The sequence below is a fragment of the Neolamprologus multifasciatus genome, chromosome 11, assembly GCF_963576455.1.
Source record: "Neolamprologus multifasciatus chromosome 11, fNeoMul1.2, whole genome shotgun sequence".
In the NCBI taxonomy this organism is placed as follows: domain Eukaryota; kingdom Metazoa; phylum Chordata; class Actinopteri; order Cichliformes; family Cichlidae; genus Neolamprologus; species Neolamprologus multifasciatus.
In genome coordinates, this window is record NC_140449.1 from 6,283,959 (window position 1) to 6,307,432 (window position 23,474).

At 41.0% G+C, this 23,474-nt stretch overlaps 1 protein-coding gene across 2 annotated transcripts in view; it reads left to right on the forward strand.

Moving 5' to 3' along the window:
• The first annotated feature begins 2,977 nt into the window (after nucleotides 1–2,977).
• ncalda (neurocalcin delta a) overlaps nucleotides 2,978–23,474 on the forward strand; it is a 72,207-nt gene continuing 51,710 nt past the window's right edge. The window contains exons 1-3 of one of the 2 annotated variants that reach the window (XM_085178436.1): nucleotides 2,979–3,099; nucleotides 5,805–5,908; nucleotides 21,996–22,060. The gene's annotated coding sequence lies outside the window, so the exon portion shown is untranslated. Of the gene's footprint in view, nucleotides 3,100–5,804; nucleotides 5,909–21,995; nucleotides 22,061–23,474 lie in introns of both variants that reach the window. The other variant, XM_085178439.1, reaches the window with a different exon arrangement.

Below are 23,474 nucleotides of genomic sequence, written 5' to 3' on the forward strand. Positions count from 1 at the left end.
TTCCACACTGATGCTCTTCTGCTTGGGTGACCGAATACTGCAGAAACCTTCACTAAACATACTAAAAACCCTTTAAGTAACAGCAAAGAGTCAGCCTCTGTTTTCTTAGAAAAAGAGCTTGTTTTGGGGGGGGGGGGGGGGGGGGGGTTCATGTGTTGTTGGTATTTTTGTTGTTGTTCTTTTACTTTGAAAGTCAGTAGAGGGAAGAAATTGTTTAATGTCATCAGTGGTCAAGGTTATGTTTTGTTTTTAGGCACCCGGGTGTTTTGCCCCCATTGCTTTTGTTTTTGCTGATACTTCCCAGGAGGCGGTGTATCATTTGTTTGTTTGTTTGTTTGTTTGTTTGTTTGTTTGTTTGTTTGTTTGTTTGTTTGTCTTTAGTTATTGTTAGTCCTTATTTGTTGGTTGTTGTTAAGAAACGGACAGAGAACTGACAGTATGATTATTCCAGTTGTATATTTGTTAATGTTTCTATCCATCCAAAATATGAATAAAAAAAAAGAAGAAGAGCTTGTTTCCAGCTGTTCTGACTTCATTAGCTTTACTAATTTCATATCATTTTACTGAGACATCACAGTAGTCCTAGCATGCTGTGCAGCTGTATTTTGAAATGATAAAATAGTAAATGGTCTGGTTCTTATATAGCATGTTTCTATTCTACTGGAGCACTCAGAGTGCTTTATACAACATGCCTCATTCACAAAAGCACCTTTTTTCCCTAAGTGCTTTCTCTCTAACATTCACACTATGATGAATGCACCAGGAAGCAACTTAGGGTTCAATATCTTGTCCAGGGATACTCTCTGACATGCAGACTGGAGCAACCAGGGATCCAACCAGCAACCTTCCAATTAGTAGCTCACCTGCTCTACCTCCTGAGTTCAAAAGCATAAGTATAACTCACTCTTTGGGGCTGCTTAAGTAAAGGTTATTCATCCATGATCTTCACTGACACTCCTGCACCAACCAAATGTTCAAGTATTGATGGGATAGTCTTCCTATTAAATGAGAATAGACAACAAAAAATTATTTTTTTGGTGTGGATGTGCTGGGGTTTTTAGGATGTGTACATATGTGTTAAAATAAATAAATACATTTTGTATTTGTAAGTATTTACTCAACTTCTTTAGTCAGGTATAAGTGAAAAAGCACAGGCTCTGAAATGTGCTTAAAGAAGGTCAAAAGTAGTAGTGTTCTCTGTGAAAAGCTTACTGAAAGCCATGCTAGATTAATATACTAATAACATAATATCATGACCAGGTTTGACTTTGCTTCTACACCTAAGCAGAAAAATAAGTGCAGTCAGGTGTTAAAGTGGGATTGAGCAGGTGGAAGAAGCTGAAGATCAGTTAGTGGCTGATCAGTGCTGAGGTTTACTGCTCTTGGAGTGGTTTTACACAACTGTATTCAACTAGATTTAACCTATGAGTTCACACGCTATTTAGCTGATTTCCATTCCCCACTAGGCCACGCTGTTGGTATGAATGCAGAATTCAGTGGTTGGATCTCTGTATCATCAGCTTAAATTCAAATTCATCTCTGCTACACTTGATGCAATCTAACTAAACAGGAACACCGCAGCCGCTCTACTCCACTCCAACACATTGCTTTGATTTCTTCACAGTACGACAAGTTAAACTGTTTATCCTGCTCTAAAATTCTGACTGTTTGCATGCAACCTTTGAATGACACAAGGTTGCATGCATCAGTTTTGTTTTGAAGGACGTTACACAATATGAAAAATCACATCAGATACAGATCTGGTATGAGGACACTTTACATTTTAACAAAGCTCATTGAGCCTTTAAATGAAACCTCTCTTCTTCTTCTTCTATCCAGTTCTGTCTTACATCTTATTTCATCTCTGTCTGAAGTTATCTCTCGTGTTTTTTTTCCAATACAGATACCTGAAAACTGTAATAAACTAGAGTGACAAAGTACTTAGAAGTAAATTGGATAAATCTGTTACAATTATTTTTTCTCAAGAGATCAATATTTTTAGTGCATGATCTGAAGAGATTTTTATTTGTATTTATTTATTTATTTATTTATTTCAATTTATTTGAGTTAGGAACACAGTCATGCCAAAAATGATTGTCTGCCAAAATGAGATTTCAGGTATTTGCCAAAAAAAAATGATTGCAGGGATTTAAACTAATATAAATGACTTATTGGACTATAATCTGTCAAAAATATGTCAAACATATCGCTCATGAATGATATCATTTTGAGGCAGAAAGAACATTCCTGCCACAAGGTAGAAGCTGCAATCTGTTATAGCAAAGTGACTTTTGTACATCCATCTGAGTAAAAAGTCTTATTGACATTAAAAATGTCTTTTTAAGCGAGATCTGGCAAAGAAGGCATCAAAAACAGAGACAAATCCAACATGGCAGTCATATAAACACAACAAGGGACCAAAAAGTACTATAATGATTATAAGGTCAGTACAATAGCGCAGTCACACAAAAAACTTACAGAACTGGTCATGTCGTTATTTTATATATTAACCTTCATATATCCTATTTACTACAGTCTACTTACCAATATAAGTAAATGTATTAAACGTTAAAACACACACAGAGGGAGAGAGAGAGAGAGAGAAAGAGAGAAACATCGAAAATAACTTCTTGGCGACACCACCAAAAAAAGCCCTATTATCTAGTTGTCCACTAGATGGCGCCAGAGTCAAGTACAAAGTCATTACAATGTAATTTGATTCACGGTGGCTAAAGCGGAAAAAAACAACAGAGGTCCCACTCCGCTCTTTTCCTTGGTACCGCAAAATTTGCACAGACACGCCGTTCGTGTGTTGCAAATAAAATGTGTTTTGTTTGAACAAAACAAAAAATGATTTGTTTAGTTTCTAATGATTACATTCACACTTTAATGCAGGGAAATGCCTCGCAATAGACAATTTGTGTAACCGTTTCCCTCTCCTGGGCAGCACATCTTTTCTATGCTATCTTTGCTCTGACTCCGCGCTCGCTGACACTTGTTGGGGGCTACATGTGTTCCTGTGTCTGAGCGGTTTGGGCTCTCAGGTTAGCCGGCAGACGAAGAGGCCAGCCCCGGGTGTACTTCTGTTGTAACATAGTGGTGAGTGACCGCTGTGAAGTTGTTTGTCCCTATTTGATAGCATGTGTAGCTCTTTTGTTTCCTCGCAAATGGCTGTGGTAAATGACTGCCGAGCACAAACATAAAGCGACTCACTCGTGTGGTCTACGGCGGTCTACTTTTTGCTGTTGTGCTGCAGGTTTGCTCAGCACGTACACGCGTCCTGTATCCGAGCACAGCTGGGTAATATGAGGTTTTAATAGCAGAAACTAACGTAACTCATCTGTTATTACATTTGTCCTTTCTGGCCTGTTAACATTAGTTAGCATACTGTTCCGATTTGCTCGTGTTTACAGGCTGTAGGCGGATTCAAACTCGGGCTGTTTGCTTGGAGAAAGAAAGCTCAGGAGGATTTAAGCTGAATTGAATTTGTGTTTGTTGGCGATCAGGCTTTGAAAACCTTCACTCAGCATCACAACTCTGTCCTAAAGGAGTCTTAAGCTGTGATTTGAAGGGGGGAGGGGGGGCAGGCATCGCCTCCTGTTTTACTCGGGCCCATGATCATTTCATTACATATGAACTGAAGTTGAGTGTGGATGTACACGCCCACACTTCTCTGCCTTGGACAGATTTTTCCTGGTGGCCGAGATACAGCCGGCTCCTTATCACACAGGTGAAGAGTAAACAAACCTTAACTCTGTTTAGTCTGTATGCATCACATATCTCTGATGACAGGCACATAAACCAGCCGTGCTCATTCAGACATATTATATCAGATCTGAACGCCAGGCTTTAAAAAGGGACCGCAGGAGTGACAGACATAGCAAACTGCCCCTAAGAACAGGCACCATCATCTGAGTTTGACCACCAGAGAGCACTGACAAGCTGGGGTTTTGTGTTAAGAGTGAAAAACGCTTTATTTATTTTTTTATTTTTTTATTTTATTTTTTTCCCTATCTAGAAACGTAGCCTGTAGTAGTATTTATTATTATTTCCTAAGTCTGAACATAGTGAAGAAACAGAGTAAAGAAGTCTTTCTGATGTATTGGATCATTTTGAATTCCCTTCTGGTGTTGTATGAAAATATGACAGCAGTAAAAAGTAGAAAAAAATGTTCTTTTTTAGATACATGTAACTTGTGGAGCTGGTGTCCTTCGTATGTTTTGGTGGTTCAGATTATTAACTAAAAGTAAAGTCTCCAATATCAACTACAGTGTTGATAGAGGTGTTTAATATTCTTAGATTATCTTTTTGCCTCAACAGTCCACAGCCCTGGTAGGTGCAGATCTATCACAAGGACACCATCTGTCTTTAGTTTTGTGTGTTGAGAGACATCTGAGAAAGGAGGCGCATCGTTAGACTGCGGGAGAAGTTTTTATGAAGAAAGACGTGCCCTCTGGTCAGGCCTGGAATATTTGAAGATAAATATTGGGATGCTTTAACAGTGTAAGATATTACTCAAGTGTAAGTGATCTTTCTGTTGTTTATATGACAGCACGTGATGAAGCGCACGACTTGCTCAAAGTGAAATATATATACTGGAGATATGGGGCAGTGATGATGCTCATATTAACTATCGACAAGGTTTCAAATAACGAGTCTGTAAGCCTAAAAGTAATTCCTGCAGACTGCTGTACACTCTTTGAGACACTGTGTGTGATGGCAGTTGAGAGTGGACCTGTTGATACAGTCCTCTCATGCACGCAGCGCAGGCACCCATCCACCTTTTGCTCAACTTCGTTGTTTGAGAGGTGCAGCCAATCACAAGAATGCTGGGTGGCTTTGAAGGGAGAGAAGGTAAAACTACTTGTTTTAGACAGCGGTGATTTTGAACTGTGAATATTGTAAAGCTGCTCTGGTTGAGTCCAATAGTACACAAATAGTGTTGAAGATGAACATAATAGGTCTCCTTTGTATTTTTCTTAGGATTGTGCAGTGTTTAGTCCGCAGCGTCTTCTGTTTTAGTGGGCAACGCACCGCATGGTTCTTTGTAGCATGTGTATGAATGGGTACAGTGTAAAGTTCTTTGGTTCAAAGTGTTACAATGTACAATAGTGAAAATGGAAACTTGCAACTGAGCAGCTTTAATCAAGCGAAGTCTATGACAAGAGTCAGTACAGGCAGCGCTGCAGTCAAACCAGTTCTCACACCAAATCATTAACTCACATGCACTCTAACAAACAAAGAATAGTACATCTATGGTTACAGACTTCATGCTTGCATGTTGAATACGCTACATTCACTTCTGAACTGAACATGATTTATTGTGATAGAAAAATTCATGTATTCTGCGATTAGACTTCGATGACCCATCGTGGCAGCACGAAATCCCAGCAGTGATAGGATTTAGGACAGGACCCACCCCCCCAGAGTCTAGGTGCTGCTGGTGGTGAAGATGAAGACTGAAGCTTTGATGGAGCTCTGGCTGAGGTGTCGGTGAGGTGGAGATGGAGAGGAGGTGGGTTGCATGCAAAGTGGAGGCTGATTGGCTCAAAGGAGGCAGACAAGGAAATGATTGGACTAGAGTAATAAAGTCTGTACTGAGATTGAAAGCGTGGGAAAGTGGTAGTGATGTAAAGAGGAGAAAAGCAGCCTAACACCCAGGAAAGCAGGCAGATGACTGATTACAGATCTTCCTAATAGAACTCACGCATAAGCTTCATATAAACAGCTGCTGTTTCGCTGGTAGAGTCGTCCTGCTATTAAATTGAAGTTTAAAAATTATATTTTTCTATGTCTTTCCTCAGGTGCTGGTAACTTTCAGATTAAGTTATCGCTGGATAAGGACTACCAGCATAAATTCATCTACCAGAAGTTGTGACCCAGCTGCGAGGAAAGAAAGCTCACCTTGGTGAGTGGCATCCTTTTCATTACTTACCTGATTTGGGTTCAAAGTGATTGACAGTGTTGTCTCAGAGCTTTGGCTGGAATGTGTTTCCTGCCACAGTCCAAAGAAATGCATACGAGGCTGACTACGTATGACTTTCTAGGGAGCACAAGCACATTATAATCCCAAAAAGAACAAACACTTGATGTTTCATAGGATCCAGCCCCCCCATAAGAAGATCCCCCGCCCCTCTGAATTGGATAAGCGGAAGAAAACGAATGACGTATTTAACCGTCATACCAAAACAAGCAACACGGGTTTCCACAGCTGGTAGCACCAGTGTGGTAGCTTCATGGTGGACACCATTCCTCCCCTAAGAGGAGGGTAGGGCTGGGATTCGAACTCAAATCAGCCTTTTACTAGAAAACCAACTAAGACTCAATGCCACAGTTGTCTTACCAAGTTAATGGTTGTAGTGTTGCTTTTATATATGTGTTGTAAAATAAAGATTTGCAGTCTGCTGCAGCACTGTTCTTCTCACGCTGCTATTTTGATCATTGATTATTTTTTCACACCTGTTTCCCTCTGTGGTGAAGGAGGTGTCTCTTTCCTGTTCTAGACAACTTTTCAGCCAATCGGCGTTTGACCTTCGCACAACATCGTCTACGCTTGGCTGCATATTGTTGGGATTTTTTGGAGGTCTGCATACAAACTCATCTCAGTGGGTTGCATACCAAAGTCTTTCGCTCTGTGTAGTGAAAGGGACACAAGCTCTGTACCACAAGCTCTGCTTATAGCTGTGGTATTGCATTTGTTTTTTAAATGGGTAGGTGGGCAACATAAGAGAGAAATGTTGCAAGAAACATAATGAGACAACATGATAGTTTTTGTTATAACTTTACAGTGCTCTTGCAGAGATGTGATCACAGTTTCCTGATAGTAGGGTTGACAGAAAACTGACCACTGTCAAAGCGAGCAGGTGGACTGCTGTTCAAAGCTTCCTGCCACAGCAGATCCACAGTGATGCTCCTCTGGGCAGGTCATTGAATTAAATACTGCAGCCAACGTTGTTGTGAATTGATTTGCTTTAGTAATTCTATATAATTTTAGTGAAATAATATGAAATGATTGTGCTGTGCAGCTGTATTCTGACATTATAAGCATATCAAACACTTACTTGACTAAATTGGGTTTGTAGAAAGTCATGCCCACACCTCTTGGTTGCCTGGAGTGTCCTTAAAGGCCAGTCATCCATGTTTGAGTGATTTACAAATGAAAACATGTCGAAGCAGAAAGTTCACTGGTAAATTTTGAATGGCGCTTCAGTTAGGGTTATATAATTTCATATTATTTTTAAGTTTTCTGTGCTTGTGTGTAACTGAGCAGTGATTCAGGCAGCTCCTTTTTCCAACAGTGTCTTTTTTTAAAGCTGGCAAAACCTCATCATTATAGTATCAGTTAAAGAGGCTCCAGCTTCATAAGGAGAAAGAATAGTAGACCCTCATCGACAGGCTCCTACCCCAACCAAATGTTCAAGCATTGATAGGATCTGCTTATTGAATAAGATGTGGACAGGCAAAGACAGATCTATATACATCTATATCCTATTGTTTTATTGTACTTTCATATAGTGACAGCTCGCGTCTGTTAGTAGAAAACCGTTGAGCAGCACCGTGGTTGACAGTGTGGTCTCAGAGGATGCAGTGTAACCCATTTCCCATGCTAGGTTTACTGGGTGTTGGTATGAATTTCTGTTTGTGTGTTTGCACTATAACAGAAAGTCCATGAGACGAAAACACCCTGTAAACCCAAAGGCTGTTAAAAGATGATGAATATCAAAACAAAAGGGAATGGAGCCCTAGACTAACTTTTCCACCAGCAAAAGTGTTAACAGCGCTCATGGTTGGGCCACAGCCACTTTTTTGTACAATATTAATTCATGACCCAACATGCTGGTGCCTTGTAATAACTTTAGTGCAACTTACAGTGTATAGGCAACATTGTCTGTACACACAGCAACATAGCATTGGCACAATGGGAACATTGTGCCAATTCGGTTGCATGTACTGCACTTCATTGTTAGCTGCCTAGTCACTCCCTGCTTGCACTTTCATTATCAGTGGTGTCTGAGTTGGAACCTCTCTTGGCTGCTCCTCCCCCCTCTTATTTGTCATTTTTATTTTTAAGATACAATAAAAAAAATATATGTGATGTATTTTTTGTATTTGGCAGTTGATCACACACAAATTAAAATCATATACACATTACTAGAAATAAAAAAATATGTATGTAGAACGCAGGATGAGAAGAGTAGACGTGCTCTCTGTGATTGGCAACTGACATGTAGAAACCCAGCCAGCTATGACAGCATGGTAACACTTGTGAGCTGGTCGTTTGATTTTCTTTGGCTCGTTTTCTCTAACACGATGAGCACAGTGTGGGAAACGATGTCTGCGCTTGTCCTTCGGTTTTCCCAGGAGGGATAGCTAGGATTGTTAGCATTCCTCATTTAAACCAAGGATGCAGCTACACTGCAGCTTAATACTGCTGTCAGGATGTAAACAGGTCAAATTACAGGCGGGAAGCTCACTTATAAATATTGAGATCACAAGGGCTGGAACACTTTTGAGTGCAGTATTATGCAATTCGCTGATTTACAACCCAGATCACTGCAGTCACATGCCAAGAAACCTAAAGACTGAAGCTAAAACAGTGTATCCACGATGTCCCGTGAAGAAGAAATGTCAAGACACATGCTTCATCAAATATGCTTGAAGCAGCACAGCACCTGCACACAATATCCCAGCATCCAAGTTCACCCCTCTTCACACAGAGCTCTGCAGTTGTTCTCCCGTGGCTGCGCTCTGCTCCACATGAGTGCGGCTGAGATCAAACTCGATCACTCCGACTCTGCTTTATGGTTCGCACAGACGCGGTGGTGACAAGAGAGAACACGATGTGCCGTCCGCTGGTGTCAGGTGAAGCTACAGCAGTAGGGCTGCACGATTTTGCATAAAATGAGAATCACGATTTTTTTGCTTAGAATTGAGATCACGATTCTCTCACGATTTTCTTTTTGCAATATAAATATTTATTGCACTTATTAACTGCACATCAACTTCGTAACAGTTGAGACTGAACATAAAAACAATAAATAAACATAAAAACAACAAATGTCTCACGTTTTGTGGTTGCCGCAAAATGTTGTACTGCTTGAAGTTCCGTCTCCACCGTTGCTCGACACTGCGTGTATAGAGCAGGTAGTGCAACAATAGAAAAATAGTTGCGGGATGGCACTGTGTAGCGTTTGTCTAGGGCAGACCTTCCCAAAGTGTGGGGCCCGCCCCCTAGGGGGGGCGCAGAGCCATTGCAGGGGGGGCGCGGAATGAAAAGGGGGGGAAAAAAACACAAAACACTTGGACACTGCTAGCACGGGGCGCCCACAGAAACGCAAAGCAGGAGATGAAGCATCGCTGAATATGTTTCCAAACCAACTTCATTCTAAGCCAAAGACTAGAAAATATGGTGAAGCACATCTTCCCTTTGGCTTCACCTGCACAAGTGCCGAGGTAGGTCTCCCTGCAGAATTGGTTTTACCTTCGTAGGGAGCAGCGCTGGGCTGTTTAAATTACGGACAAACAGGATCCCACAGTTGTTTATGTTTTTAAACCCATTTTGCACAGAGAGGCATTTTTTTGAAAAATGTATTGATGCAATGTTGAACATTATTACACATGAAAAAAAACTACACGTGAGGCCTCTGCCTTTCTAAATGGAGGGACAGTAATTGTGTACGTGTAAGCGTGTAAAACCTGAAGATTAACAGTATTTTGTCTCTATCTGCCATTCTGCAATTCATCTCATGTAAACAATAACGTGGTGCACAGCGTGACGTGAAAAAAGGCACATACCTTTGACATTGCGTGATGAACACGTAAACGCAAAAAAGGAGTTTTAAAAAATCTCCGTTCTCGGTGATTCGAAACGCCGTTTACGTGTGGACGAAACAACTGCGTTTTCAAAAATACCCGTGTAGGTGTGGACGCAGCGTAAAAGAGTTAGTAGTTTATTTTATTACTACCTGTCATTTATTGCAGATTACTTGTATTTGCTTAATTGTTTACTAAATGTTTGAGGTGTGAAATAAACCGCAATGGAGCAAAATATGGGTGTGCGTGGTTGGAGGATGTGTTTGTGCGGTGCGTGTGCGTGAGCGCGCGCACGCGCGAGAAGGGGGGGGGGGGGGCGCGAACATTTTTCTTGTAAAATAAGGGGGGCCCAGCAAAAAAAGTTTGGGAACCACTGGTCTAGGGTGTTGATCATTTTCCTAAATCCCTCGTTTTGCACAGTGTTGATGGAGCCATATCTTTGGTCAGGTGATAAGTAATAGCCTCCGTAATTTCTTTGTGCCTGCGGGAGTTCGACGGGTATAGGGAAGCGCTGTATAAGGTTCCCGTTATTGATGTTTGGGTGGTTGACCGGGACGGATTTTCTCCAGTCACTTTCTTGTCATCCCTGACGTGCTCTCCGTTGTTTTTTCCCTGCCAATTTTAGCATCACACGGCACAGCTTCTGTATCACGTGGTATAAGGCTCCGCCCTTGTCATTTGTTGAGCAGAAAGAGTGAGCGCTTGTTTTCATGCAGATTACGTCCCGGATCAAAATGCGGTACAATCGTCGTCGTCTTTTTTTTTTTTTTTTTTTTTTTTTTTTTTAAATCGTTGTCATTTGGAAATGAGATCGCACGTAAGTATGAATCGAGATCGCGATTTTCTAACGATTAATCGTGCAGCCCTAGTGCCCAGCACCCTACCCATGCATTCACAGGTGGAGTCTAGTGTTTGTTTAATACTTTAAAAAAATTCTGTTGTTCCTGTTCTTCCTATTTAGGATGTCACATTTAGATTTCTAGCTGCAGTGACTCACAGAGATGGCAGTGTGATGCAAACCGAAACCTAATTTTACAAGAACCCTCTGAGAGATCTTTGACTGATGTTACTGCCTCAACATGCAAGCCAGACTTTTTTATTACAGCCCCTGTGTCATCACAGGCTGAATGGATCTGCTTCTGGTTTTCACTGTGGCACAAAGCGAATGAAGATTGTTGTAACAGTAAAAACAATAATAAATCCATCTTTATCTTTGCCATTCCCTGCAAATAAAGATGTGCATGAGGCAGATGAATTAAATCTGTTAACAGCTGAAACAAAGCACGGAAAGCAGCTCGGTGATTTATTATAATTATTTAATACCACGCAGTCTTATGCTCTGCATACATAGCACAACATGGAAACTAGGTGTTGCTCACAGTGAACCGAGTGCTGATGTTTGTTAATGAATACCAAAACGTACCCATGTATGGTAACACTGTGACATTCATGTAGAAGTACACCAATATAGAAACAGGAACTGGATGAAAAACGTAATGAGATGAGTTTCATTAAAGGATCCTTCATCCACTGAGGTCTTGATTTGTGTCAGATAATCAAACCATCACTCTAATGGACACAATTAAGCGTTTGGGTACAGGAGTTCACATCATCTTAAGATTTTGATGTGAAAACGCATCTGTTGCCATGTTACAGAAAGCAGTTAAAGCAGCCATTTATGTTTCGAGAGGTTACGAGAATGAAAGGCGCCCGACGTCTCTCTCTCGTGCGTGTCACAGAGTAATTTTGTGTGTCAGAGATGACAGCGCTGACACCTGGCCTCCCAATTGGTTCGATGCGGATCTCTGACCTGTGAGTCATCGCGGCGCTGCGCTGAGTGCCTGTCTGTTGTGTTAGATCATAAGCACTGTTGGCATTAAACGTAATAATAGATTTTAGTGAAATTGAGAGTGTGAAATGGTTTACTATAATAGAGCCGCAGTCTCTCAAACATACTTACTGTAAGTGTATATGCTGATTTCAGACTGTTGTATTAAAGCGGGGCAGAGGGAGATTGTTTGCCTTTGCGACATGACATAGCACTTTACAGTTTAATCCTCTTGGCAGACACAGATAACTGTTAATTTAATTGTTTGGCAAGTGGAGGTATGAGGATATGCATGGTGTCCTTCAGAAAGCTACATCCCTCTGTGTCTCGCGTTGAAATGTCAGCTGTACACACCAGCTGTCTGTTATATTTAACCTCTCTGCTCTGTGTATCTGTCAGTCTGCCATAACTTTTCTCTCTGTTAGCTAGAGATGACCAATTGCCAGCGTCTTAGCAGTGTTGTGATGGGCTTCACAAGATCCTACATAAAAACATTTTCATGTCAAAATGACAAAAAAAAGGATTTCATTTGTCCCTTTATAGCTCATGTAAAGCAGCTTTTTGTTTTAAATATTGGTAGTCATGATCTTTACAGTATTGTGTGCAAAAGTCTATAAAAATCTACATTTTGCTTCCAAGGAGCCAGACTTTTGCCAGTTTTTTGAAGTGGCTTTCAACAATTGTTCCCCGGGCTTTGTGAAGTTTTTCTTTGGACATCAGCTGCTTTTTCACTCATTTTCAGCCCTTATTGGGGAGCTTTTTGTCAAAAGAAAATTCCTTACTGTTAAAGTCAAAACAATTACTTCCAAATTGTTGGTGTTAAAAGTGGTTCTAGATACTGTTAAATAACAGGGTGCACTTATTTTTTGCATACTAGGTCTGCGTCTTAGCTAGGGATGGGTATTGATAACATTTTCACGATTCCAATTCCATTTTTCTGGTTAACAATTCGATTCTTTATCGATTCTCTTATCAATTCTTTAAAAAAAAAAAGGGGGTACACTAAGGTCAAATAACTTAGAACTTTGTTTTATATCTTCTCTTTGAACGAGATAGAAATTTAGGAGTAACATGGCCTTACAAACCCAACAGGAAGATCTTAAGAGATCCAGCCTATGGCTCTTCAATGGGGTGTCACAGGGTTCCCAGGGGAAAAAATTGTAAATGTAAAATAATAAAATAAATATTCTTCTGTAGCAATTACACAAGATATCCAGTAATGTTCCTGCCTACAATTAAACACATTCACTTACCTAAAATCGGGGGCATCTGCTGTGGCAAATGGGTGCAAGCCTTTGACCACAAACTTAGTCACTGCTCGGTGACATTCGTCTATCCTGGCCTGAAAGAAGACGCTAACGGTAGACTGCAGCGAGAACTGCCAGCATCTGAGCCAACCAGCCTCTGTCTCTCTCATCATGGTCACCTAAATGCACAGTAATGGCAGGTTTTGTAATAAGGCAGATCGCGCTAACATAATACACACTGTTAGTTGATTATTTACCTGCCGCATTAACGGGAGAGGACGTGCAAACGTTACCGCTGCTGCTGGGTTGAGATTCACGAGTCCGAAGCGGAATTAAAAACACGACATTCATTTAAGGTCATCGCGTGTTTTGTGAGCAAATGCTTTTGTATATTTGTAGTGTTTCCTCCCTTAAATGAAATATCTACTTTGCAAGTATTGCAAGTTGCCCTGTTGTCATCCGTTCTCATAAAGTATAACCAAACTTTTGAGCGTTTGAGCCGCTTAGGCGCCGTATTTCCTGCCAGGTAAATGACGCTCCGCAACGTGGTGACGTCATTCGGGGCGACTGGAATCGATTCCAAGGAATTGAAACAGTGGGAACCGGTTCTCAACAAGAACCAGTTTTCGATACCCATCCCTAGTCTTAGCTTTGTTTTCTTATTTCCTAATATGTAGCACCTTTGAACTGCAAAAGGGTGTACTTTGTTTTTCACAACTCGTCTATGACCTGCCTAAGTAAGGTGTATGTAGGAAGCACTGAATATTACATAGGTGAAACTACACAAAGCTAAACCAAGACCATTGACAGGCATCCACACCGGTGATGCTAAAAAGCAAGATAAGAGTCAGGCAGTTACTGACAGCTGAACTGCTAAAACCTGTACGTGCTACTGTAACACTTTAGCAGCCACAAAGTTACACCGCAGTGCTGAGGCCAGGCAGATTGTCAGAAGTGATGGCATCACTGAGAGGACTTGCTAAGCCTCACTGACAGGCTTTGGCTTCACACTCTGACTGGCCAGGAGTCAATGGGCATGCCCTGAATTAGTGCAGGGCTTTCCCACCATCGAGACTGCTGTGGTGGCTGGAAGGCCTGTCACTGGCAGACACGTGTGAAGATCGGGGTATGTGCCTTATAGTTAGAGGGATTTGTAGCGACTATAGTGGACTATAGAGAATGAGATTATGCTCCATCTTCTAACGCACACATTTGTGCATGTGCTACAATCAAAAACTGTCTGCTGAAATACGGACACCATTGTCCTGGCTTCCTCCCCTCAGCTGGTCACAGCTGATGGCTATGCCTCCCTGAGCCTGGTTCTGCTGGAGGTTTCTTCCTGTTAAAAGGGAGTTTTTCCTTTCTACTGTCACCAAGTGCTTGTTCGTGTGCGGTTGTGTCATTATTGAGGCTTTCTCTGTATTATTGTAGGGTCTGTAAATTACAATATAAAGCACCTTGGGGTGACTGTTGTGATTTGGCGGTGTATGAATAAAATAAAATAGCACTGAATTGAGTGAATTGAGGGAAATAATTTTTTCATTTTGCTTAGTTTGCCTGTGTGTGTGAGGTTGTCCAAGGGTTGAATGATGCTTAAGGAGGCATAGTAACACTTAAGGAAATCTTGTGAAAAACTACTGGAGGAAAACTGAACCACACAAAAAACAAAAGGTCAGAACTCAGCAGTATTATTTTTATTATTTCTAATTACCCTAAAATGAATTTTAGAAAGTTTTGTAACTAGTACAGGTGAATAAACCACACATCCACACACATGTGTAGCCCACATTCTCTTTATATAATGCTCCAGTTTGCCACCCAGCATGCAGCAGAGGAGAAGTAGCATGAAAGATTGCCGGAGCGACAGTTATATGAGGTAAACGTTCACGAGTGGGCTGCAAATCATGACAGCCGGTCTGCTGCGAGTATGGGAGGGTGAGAGGAAGAGTGAATAAGAGGAGGGGGTTACATGTGGGAGTGTACCACATCGAATATGGTAGGGAGACAACACGTTGCAGCCGCAGCCCAGTTTTATTGAGCAGATGAGCGAATGAGCAAGCAAGCGTGTCTCGTCCAGACACCCACACTGCCTGGGCTGGTGTCCTAGGAGATTAGCAATACATTGTTACGTCTTTCTCTGCATTATGTAGTTTTAAATGCCATTTTATTGTTTATTTTACTTTCAGTCCTTAAAATCTTGTTTGCTACGCGGGGTTATTCCTGTTTAGCACACTTGCATCATGTTGTGTACCCACCACTGTTGGGGTGCAGGGCCAGCCTTTACGTGACGCCTGCTTGTGTAGGTAGGATCATTTAAAGATTTGAAGACAAAGCACAAAAAGTAAACGTTTAATTTAAACTTTGTCATTCAGAATGAGTACAACGGATCATTATAGAAGGTTTTAGAGACAGAAAATGCAAGTCATGTCCCTTAATACAACACTATGAGAAATCTATCCAGAACAGTGTCCCATATGCCATCTCATCTGCACTATGGATTTGCTTTGGGGACAGCAATTTGTAATTGATTTTCATAAAGTGCACCACTCACTGCCTGATTTCAATATGGCTGGGATCCCTGTGCCCATCAAACCACAACCACAGCCTGCCGCAGCGCAAAAGCACAAACAGCATGAGCTCAGCTTCACCACATTAAAATGAAGCAAAGCAGGTCAGATAAACATGCGCAAGTTCAATTTTCTTGTTCAGCTGTCAGTGATGTTTGGTCATTTATAAGAATGCTTTATCCTCACAGATATATTAGAAAAGTAGAGCTCGGGAGGATGCTTGCTGCTAATAAAATATATTCCCTTGCAACATAGTCTTTCTGTTCATTAAACACAGTTGCTCGAATTTGATTTGAATACACACACAGAGGAGATTTCAGTGGCTGATCCCTATGACTGTTGTACTGATTACACCTGAATCTGCTCCTTTCCCTCACCTACCACATGCATAGAACATGTTGCCATGGTATCAGAGAAAGGCTGAGGTCTAGCTGTTGTCACATTTTGTTCAAAGACAACCTTAGCTCCCCACACTTATGTGTGTGTCTGTATCTAAATTATTTTACTTCCTTTGTGCCTCCTTTCCATGACTTTCCAGATGGAAAGCATGCACCTGCAGGTGTGTGTGTGTGTGTTCGTGTTTACATATCTTTGTGGGGACCAAATGTTGGACATTTATTGTATTTGTGGGGACCAACAGCCCTTATGGGGACAAATCCCAGTCCCCACGAGTTTGAAAGCATTTTTCAGACTCAAAATGTGGTTTTAGTGTCAGGGTTACGGTTAGGTTCAGGCTAAGGGTTAGGATTATTGATTCATTTTTCATAGGGTAAGTGACTAGTTAAAGCATTATGTCAATTAGATGTCCCCACAAAGATATGAAAACACAGTGTGTGTGTTGGGTGGGGGGTTCTAAAAGCCACTCCCTCACAGGCTTTTAGAAACTGGAAAAAACAAAAAACAACTTCACAAAACCCAAAATGGATGAAATTAGAAAGCCACACTGCTATCTATAACGGTTAATGGCCCATTACGGTAAGCTCGTGTTAGCCTGCTTAAATGGCTGAGTGATGATGTAATGCCATTGAATACCATCTCCTGAAAACCAAAACTGGCCTTCGTCATGGATTTTTCATGCTATTATTAGTTTTGTTTCAGCGCTTTCCTCTTTTTCCCTGACTAACTTTGTTATTGAGCCAGAAGTTACATTCCATATACGGACATCAGACAGGCCAACTGCCAGGTCATTAATGTTTGTTTTAGTCACGAATGGTGTATGAAATATGCTCAAGCCCTGGACAGCTACGTGCTACATATGTTTGTGTGTGCAAGAGAGCGGTCAAGCAAGAGTGAGAACGTGAGTGTGCGTAAACACTGGTGGTTCTGCTTTCACTCATAGGCCTATTAACATTGCTCTGAGCCAAACCAGAGCTCACAAAGCCAGGGCAAATAATGCCACATGATTCAAAGACGTCGGTGGATTGAAGGAATTGTTATGGGAATGTGTTTTGATGGATTGACTGTTATCTGTATACAAATGTGTTCTCAGATCTTTATTTCTCTTTTCTCTCCCTGCTTACTGTTTGGTTGGAAAGTGATGTGATAAAGTTATATTATTACATTATGCGTCTCTTTTTTCACAGAAAAGATCAGAGTTTTCTCTGACATCAGCAAGTCTATTTTGAGATGTTTATCGAGAAGCTCCCTAATATTATTACCCAACACTAAAAAGTGTTATCACATGATGTGCTATGTCTTTATTTGTCTTCCAAACTGCAAATCCTTCCCACTGAATAACTATTCTGGGAAAGCCACTGCAGCAACACTTCATGTTTGGAGTTACAGTTGGAGCTGTTACGGAGGCCCTTTCACTCGACTCCACTCGTGTAGAGCAATGATACTGCGCCATCATCATCACTGAACGATAATTATTATTTTATTTTCTCATTAATCTCACTTTTATTTCCTGGTACAATCCCTATTATTGCCAAGTGAGGGATCAGATTTATCTTAATTCGGTGCAGATACTCCCCCCATTATAATTTGGATAAAGTATTAATATTGCAGTATATTGTGTTGGCTGCTTCTTACTCATATATACTGGTGGCAACGTATTTTGTTTTGGTCCCTATGCATTAGGAACACGTGAATAGAAGTTAAGTAAGTTGTTTGCAGGGACAGCAGGGGAAAATAATATACATTTACTGAAAGCATTTCTAAAATAGATAACGGCACACACAACCCAATTCCAAAAAATGTTTAAACATGTAAAAACACCATGTAAGGATTTGCAAATCTAAATCTAAACGGTACAATTTCTCAGTTTAAACAAATTTTTATAAGTTTTATATAATGTGATCACTTTTGTAGAATTAAATGGTAAATGGCCTGTATTTGTATAGCGCTTCACTAGTCCCTAAGGACCCCAAAGCGCTTTACACATCCAGTCATCCACCCATTCACACACACATTCACACACTGGTGATGGCAAGCTACACTGTAGCCACAGCCACCCTGGGGCGCACTGACAGAGGCGAGGCTGCCGGACACTGGCGCCACCGGGCCCTCTGACCACCACCAGTAGGCAATGGGTGAAGTGTCTTGCCCAAGGACGCAACGACCGAGACTGTCCAAGCCGGGGCTCGAACCGGCAAGGCGAACTCCAAACTCTTGAGTAGGGATGGGTACCGGTATCCGGTGCCATGATGGCACCGGTTCTGACATAAACGGTAGTAACCAGACCGAAAAGCAGCGCACATTTCGGTGCTTTATTTCGGTGCTTTTTTTTCCTGAGCTGTGGTACACTTTCTTCTTCCTTACATTTATATTGGCGGTTGGCAAACAACTGAAAGGTGCATTACCGCCACCAACTGGTATGGAATGATACACTTTAGGTTCTAGCCAATCATTTTACGTTTCCGGATAGTAGGCGGGTCCATGTACGTACGTTCTTTTAGAGCAGAGCTACAGATTAAAAATGCCCAAGGCGAAGCGGTCAAAAGTCTGGCTGTACTTCACAGCAAAAGATGCAAACTCAGCAGCCTGCAACAAGTGCTTTAAGCTGATACTGTCAAAGAAGGTAACACCTCAAATCCGATGAAACACCTGGCGACGGATAGCGTTTTTTTTAAAAGCCGAAAAATGCGCCGTATTTGATAGCTTGCTGCGAGACCTCACACCAGCGCATCTACAGCGGGTGGGTTGCCTGTTATCGGACCCGGAGTTAGCAACATCCCCCAAAAACCCGAAGAGGAGAGTCCTGGCCCCTAGCCCTGCCAGTGTAGCAGAAATGATGACGGATGATGATGGCAGCAGCAGCCGTTCTTCTCTGCGTGAGTAGCTTAGTAGGCTAACCACGTTATTAAATTAATGCATGTAAGGTGAACTAGCAAACACCGTCATAGTTACATGCAGCTGTCTTCTTGTTTGATGGCAGATACTCCCTTCACCCTGGCCAAAAAGGCTAAAATGACCAAAGAAAAAGTGGAAAACAGCTAAACATGAGAGGTTTTTGGACAAAGTTTGTGTTTTTTCCATTGATTAAGCTGCTTCCAGCCAAGAGTGATACCATAAATCCCCTATAGCTGCAGAAAAGGCTAACATTGTTATCGTTTTACAAAAAAACAGCTGAACATAAGATGTTTTTTGGACCAATTTTGTGTTCTCCATTCTTTAAGCACCGGTTTGAGCACCGTTTAAGCACCGGCACCGTTTCAAAAGTACCGGTTTGGCACCGGTATCGGATAAAACCTAAACGATACCCATCCCTACTCTTGAGCCATGATTGCCCACAATTAGGATTACAATATTTTATATTACTAATAATCTGCAAACTTCAAGTATTATCAGCTCATATATCCAATTATGACCAACAGGTCAGCCTCCAACATGTCCAGTTATGATGCAGTACATTTCATGCATACACAACATAAACACAGTGGTGCAGGCACATAGTTCCGCACACACTGATAGCAACAGGCAAAGACATTAATAACAATAAACCAAATCAGACACTTAAATCACTTTTACCTAGCTGAACACAGACATGTTAAAAAAGCTAAATAAGACAAATCAGCTAAAGCTATCCAACACTCTCAAACGAACACAAGCCAACAGCGGGCCTCATTTCAGTTGTTTAAGTGAGAAAATGATGTAACTTCATGTAGTTTTGGGGGAAATTATAAAATGTAACAAAAATTTTGCATTGAATTCATTTTTTTTTAATATGATGTCAGTTTTAGGTCTTAGAAAGAAAATTTGAATTGAAAAAATCAGCATTAGTATGTCACACTTAAAGCTAAAAAACATTCAAACCTCTTTTCCTAAACCAAGGTCAAGGCTCTAAAACACAAAAACCTGCATTAACAGGCTCATTACTTATTCTCAGCAGATTAGACATGAAACTCTATCAACTGACAACTGACAATGAGCCAACAATAGCAACAGCTAGTTATTAGCTAACGTTACACCAGCTAATGTTAGGTTTGAGTATCCTAAAAATAACTTTTCCTTTGATAAATAGTTTGTTTATATTTTCACATCGTATCAGAGTTTATTTGTTAAGTGTCAGATTCCAACAACGTTAGATCCCCTTCAAAGAAAGCTTCACTAACTCCGGCTAACAGCAGCTAACTCTGGCTAACAGCAGCTAACTCCGGCTAACAGCAGCTAACAGAGGCTAAAAGCAGCTAACAGTGGTACAAACAGTAGCACGTAGCAACAGAAATATTCAGGATATGCTCAACAACTCACTCATATTACTGTCATCAGACGGAAGTGATATTCACTGAATCATCAACTTGTATCAGTAATAATTCAGTTGAGTGCAATCTGCAGTTTACTGGCGTTAAGCAGTGAGACTTTACACACTGATAGATTAGGTTTTAAAACATTTATTTTCGAGAAATATTTATTCTAGATTTATAGAAAACACACTCATTATCACCACCGCCAATAATGCACTGTATCAGGTATCACAGAATAGCTGTTTTGCAGTACTGTTGTCATTATGAGCACCTTATCATCATAGTTTCATATTGTGAGATTTCACTTCTCATTATTTTGTAAAATAAAGCCTCAAAAGCAGCCAATATAGCTTTATATTTTATACATGTCATTTGGTGAACCAGACTTTCTGTTATTCGGTTGCCATGTAGCTACAGTGACTGTGTACTGGGCTCTGAGCTCTGCCAAAACACAGGTGGCCTGCAGCTCAATAATGTTTCCTGTGTAGATACAGATAGTTGGCTCATTCTGCTGCTCTGCAAACACACAGCTAATGCTCAGCAAGTCATGGAGATTCAGTTATACTGTTTCAACATTTCTACATGACTGACAATAAAAACATTTTCTTTCTCCATAATTCATAAGGTAATGCAAAGCGCTAGTGTTCTGGCTATATGTGAGAAAAGAAAGGGAGCAAATCTGTGCGTCTGCGTAAAAAAAAAAGAAAAAGGAAAAATTCTTCCTTTGTTGTGTAATGATGAATATGCTCTTTTGCTTCCACTGACACACAAACACCCTCTCACACACATGCAGAGTTGTCAGTTTGCCTGCAGAGTTTGTGGCTACCACACTGTGCTGTGCCAAAATTGTGTTGTTTGAGAAAGCCTGGGGAGAGAGGACAGGAACCTCAGGAGCTGTTCTGTTCCCTCAGCCGCTGCAACACGGAAGGTAGCTTTCCTCACACTTTCCCCTGCAGCCGCCCAACAGGAAAAAGCTTTAATGGCATCAGCTCTCATTGTTGAAGCTGAGACAAACACTTTGCGCTTGCAAAGAGAAGGTCATGCAGCTCGGTGTCCAAAAACGATGCCTGGAATTGAAGGGTAGTTATTATAAGATGGCTCATCTCTGTGGTAAAAAGGATAATAATGAACTGAAGTCCTGCATTGTCATTTTTTTCAGTCTCCATTCACTCCTCATTGCACGTTGTACTCAGACAGTCTTTGACGTCTTTAAAAAAGGATAATTTCTATTCTTTTCTCATTTTTCTTTTAATAATCTGGAGGCTTAATGACAGTTTAGACAGATTGTTGATCAGCTTTCAAGTAATCAGCACACAGCTGGGCCTGTCCTTACTTTTAGATTTAGAAGGATTTGCTGTTCAAAAATAAGATTTCAGCTTTGGTATTTTTCCAGTTTTTTTCTCCTGCTCTGTTCTAAATATATCAGATCTAGTGACCAAGCTTAATTCCAATAATTCCAAGTTAATGTGACTATTTCCTTCTAAAATGTACAGTAGTTATTTTCCCCCCAGAAAACGGGAGCTCTGCATAAACGAGCGCCTGCAAACCTCAACTAAAGCAAGAAAAGTCGGCCTGAATTTCTTCACAACAGTGTAAAACTGACAGAGTCCCACTAAAGATTACTTTGAGTTATTGAAGCTACAAGCTGCTGAATCACGGGATGCACTTGGTTTTCACCTAGCTATGTCCACTCACATGAAAACCTTATTTTCACAAGAATATTGTACGGTAGTGTTGGTGTACAGATAATAAATCACATTAATGAATGGGTGTCGTGGTGGGCTAATAGGCTTCTGATGACTCTTAGTTTTGTTTAACTATTTTCCCTGTTTTTTTGTTTGTCCGTTTTTTGCAGATCTGACCAAGACTGTGCTCTAAAATCAAGACGTTACCCTGTACACTCAGAAGAAGACACTAAAGGTTAGCACAAAAAAACAAAACAGTAGCCACTGGTTTCTTTCCACATTAATATTATCACACCTGCAACATGAAAGGTAGTCCTTTAAAGAGTGATAAAGCAAACCAGGGTACACTGTGAACCTGTGGGGTAATCAGGAGGAACACATTGCTCACTCGTGTTTGTACCAACAATAACAGAGAACACCGTGGCACACTAAGCCGATTAAGCTTTATTAAACTAAATGCTTCAGTGAGGTTTCTGTTTTTAAAAAAACAAAGGTTTTCATAATTACTGAGCAATCTATTGTTCAGTTTTCAAAGTAGTGCTGAAAGTAGTGGCAGTTTGCGGCGCTTTCAGTCTTTTAAAATAAGATCTGATCATTTTGATTCTACGGGTCACAGGCCAAGGAACATAATTCTAGGTGTAACCCTGATCATTTTTTATCAAGCCCTGTTGACTTGGGTCAAAAGGCCATAGTGAAAGCAGTGTAACTGAAAAAGCTAAGTGAAAATACCATAGACTGTACATAGTTTAGAGACATAGCCACCGGTATTTTCATCATCGCGATTTAGGTGTTTTTAAACCTGTTGTGACAAGCGAGGGGTGGATCTGATTCAAGGGAGTCGCCCATCTGCTCACCACTTCAAAAAATTCGGGTTTAAGACATGTCTGTCTTTTATACAGGCTATGATTACCACATAGTATTTTCTGTGAGTACTTTTGGTACACAAGTCATCTTGTGTTTGACCATATTGAAAGCTTTTAATGTGAAACTGCAGCAGGTATTCTCAGTTGGGAGTAGAAGTAACCTAGTGTGTGTGTTTTTTTCTTTCTGGGAACATTGACACAGATACCCACAAAATATATAAATGTTCCAGTACTAACACTTGTTGAAATGAGCTACATCATTATAAAGAAGATGGTTTGCTGTGTCCAGTCTGAATTGGTGAAATGTGGAGTTGTCACTCTGCGGCATGCATGAGCCCTGTTGTTTTTAGTCAGTGTTGATTCCCATGACTCCAAGATGAGCCAGAGAAAGCCCAGTGTGATTTCGACACAGTTCCCAGGCCCCCAGATCCCCCTCTGAACAAGGGCCGTTACACAGTCACACATACACACAGTTACTCATAAGATACTGACAAATATGTGCATGTGTGTGTGTTTTATGTTACTAACATTAAAAAGAGATAAATGGACCGAGCATCCTTTGGTCTTTGATGCACACATGTTCAGTCTTAGTTGTTAGCCACACACCCACACACACACACACACACAGACATGTCTCTCACAGTTACAGACAGCTGCAGCTTGTCCATATAAGAGGTCTACTGCAAAAAACAAGGACAGCCAGCAACTGCGCCTCTCCCACTCATGCTTGAGGTCACTTGGAGTCAGTGGGACCTCTTCCGCTTCCGCTAGTCTAAAATCTAATGG